General features: G+C 43.0%; 1 pseudogene; it reads left to right on the forward strand.

The window, feature by feature from the left end:
• Nucleotides 1-727: 727 nt before the first annotated feature.
• LOC134361730 (disintegrin and metalloproteinase domain-containing protein 25-like) lies at nucleotides 728-2,774 on the forward strand (annotated as a pseudogene).
• Nucleotides 2,775-3,005: the final 231 nt, after the last annotated feature.

Consider the following 3,005-nt stretch of genomic DNA (forward strand, 5'->3'; position numbering starts at 1 on the left):
AAAAAATAATATATGTGAGGATTATTTAACGTCTTCTGAGCAATGTGATTGAAAATTACTCGTTTGATATTGATATAAAGAATTTTTGATATTTATTCCAAGTCATTATATATAAATCAAGATTCCATCCTCAAAACAAGATATTTGTCCAACTTTCCATTAAGACCCTTTTTCTTAAAATATTTGTTGTGGACATGTTCACAAATAGACATATATTAGAGAACAGTATAATGAATCCATGTGCCCTTCATCTAGGCTCAATAATTATCAACCTATGGCCGGTTGTCATTCTTTTGTTCATGCACAGTCTGACACTGCCTCACCAGTATTTAAGAGCAAATCCGATGCAGTTTACTTCGTCATGTCTTGAGTCCCACACTAATCCATGTTGTCCCATGCCCTGCTCTTTGTCCTCCATCCTGGCCTTCTCATAAAGCCACCTGTCTCTACCTTTCTTTCTATTTTTTCTTTCAGTTTTAGTTCTGCTGCTCTGATGGATTGACTCTGCCAGAGACAGACCTTTAAAGGTCAGTGTTGCAGACACCCAAATCAAAGGGAGGTGACAGACCAGCGGTGCCCTGGCCCTCCTGTCCTTCATTCTCATCAATAGCTCTGTCACGGCTGTGGGTGAGGCCCTGGCACATGTGAGGAAAGTCTACTTCTGCTCTGGCTGGTGATGTTTCTGTTCCTATTTGGATGTCTCCAGATTGGACACTCCCAACCCCATATGCCCCCAGAAGTGGTGATACCCTTGAGGGTAACTGGCATTGGGAGGGAAATGAAGGCCCCAGGATGGATGTCCTATGGCCTGCACTTGGGAGACCAGAGACATGTTATCCACATGAAGGTCAAGAAGAATTTGGTGTCCAGATATTTCTCTGTGTTCACCTACACAGATGAAGATACCCTCACTGAGGAGCAGCCTTTTGTCCAGAGTAACTGCTACTATCATGGATTTGTGGAAGGGGATCCAGAGTCCAAGGTTGCTCTTAGCACCTGTTCTGGGGACTTTCAAGGATTACTACAGATAAATGACGCTGTTTATGAAATGAAGCCCAAAGAGCTTTCTGCCACATTGGAGAATCTAATATATAAGACTGACAGTGAGGAGACAAAATATCCAGCCATGAGATGTGGATTAACAGAAGAAATAGCACGACAATTGAGGCTTCAAGACAGTGATAATGCCACTGAGATGCAAAGCAGTTATGAGGGCTGGTGGACCCACAAACGGTTTGTTGAACTGTTCGTGGTGACCGACAACCTACGGGTCCTTTATAGGGAAAGTAACATCTCATTCGTGCAGAAGGATGCAATTCAGGTTGTCCATGCACTGAATTTCCTTTATACTCCAATGGATGCTGAGGTGTCTTTACCTTGTGGACTCACATGATATATTTAAACTCCTCACGGAATTGTGCAAGTGGAAGAAATCAAACCTTAATTCCCGCATTCAACACGATGTTGTTCATCTTTTTGTACGGCGCAGCTTTGGTAAATTTCTTGGCTTAGCTTATATTGGAACAGTATGTCTTCCTAATTCAAAGTGTGCAGTTAATAGTTTCATGGGTTCTGACACATATTGTTTTGCATTAACTGTGTCACATGAGCTTGGCCATAACTTGGGTATGCCCCATGATGATAAAACATGTAAATGTGCCAAGAAGAAGTGCATAATGTATCCATCAAAAGCGAATACAGATAAATTCAGCAACTGCAGTTATTTTCATTTTTGGCGAACTACTGGAAGAAGGACCTGTATGCACACTGCACCAAGTCCAGAGAACATCTTCACATTGAAGCAGTGTGGAAACAGTGTGGTTGATGAAGGAGAGCAGTGTGACTGTGGATCCTTAAAATTGTGTACTAAAGATCCCTGTTGTTCGGCAAACTGCACTCTGAAACCTGGGGCAGCTTGTGCTTTTGGGCTTTGTTGCAAAGACTGCCAGTTCATGCCATCGGGCACAGTCTGTAGAGAAAAGGACAATGAATGTGACCTTCCAGAGTGGTGCAGTGGAGCCTCGCACAACTGTCCAGCAGATGTGCTTGTGCAGGACGGGGTCCATTGCATGGGTGGTGGCTACTGCCAGGAAAGGAGATGCAATATCCGTGATGAACAGTGTAGGCAAATTTTTGGCAAAGAAGCCAAGAGTGCAAATCAGAGTTGCTACAGGGAAATGAACATCTGAGGTGACCGTTTTGGTCACTGTGGTTTGAATGGCTCTACATATGTAAGGTGTAGTATCTCAGATGTCCTGTGTGGGAGAGTTCAGTATGAGAATGTGACAGAAATTCCCCTTCTGAAAGATCATTCTACCGTGCATTAGACTCACATCAATGGTGTCACCTGCTGGAGTACCGACTATCATTTTGGGTTGACCATACCTGATGTAGGTGAAGTGAAAGGTGGCACAGAGTGTGGTGCAGAACACGTGTGCATCCACAGGCGGTGTGTTCCTATGTCACTTTGGAGCAGTTCTTGTTCACCTGAGACCTGCAATGTGAGAGGGGTCTGCAACAATAAACATCACTGCCACTGCAGCTCTGAGTGGGACCCCCCCGACTGCCTGACAGCCGGCAGTGGAGGCAGTGTTGATAGTGGCCCACCCCCTCGGAGAAAAATGGAAACTGAAGGGAAGGTGCTCAAGAGGAGCTACCTGATGATACTGCTTTGGATTCCTGTTTTGGTCTTTCTTTTCTGTGTCTTACTTTGCTTTGTTGTATGTTACTTTGGCTGTGCAGCATGCGCAGAAGGTCAAATAAAAAAGAGCTAAATGTTTAATTTTCATCTGACTTAAAATATGCACAAAAAGTTTAAAATTCACTTCAGAACAAAATGTGAAATATTGTAACTTCGCCTAACAAAAAATAGCAAAAAAAAAAAAAATCACAATTTAGAAAATTAACCCATTCTTAATGAAATTTTGCTGTATTACTTTTTAGGGTACTGGAAGTACAAATGTTACTGCACACATAAGGGGCCACTGAGCAAAAAACCCAGGAAT

Source organism: Cynocephalus volans, chromosome 13 (genome assembly GCF_027409185.1).
Source record: "Cynocephalus volans isolate mCynVol1 chromosome 13, mCynVol1.pri, whole genome shotgun sequence".
Classification (NCBI taxonomy): Eukaryota; Metazoa; Chordata; class Mammalia; order Dermoptera; family Cynocephalidae; genus Cynocephalus; species Cynocephalus volans.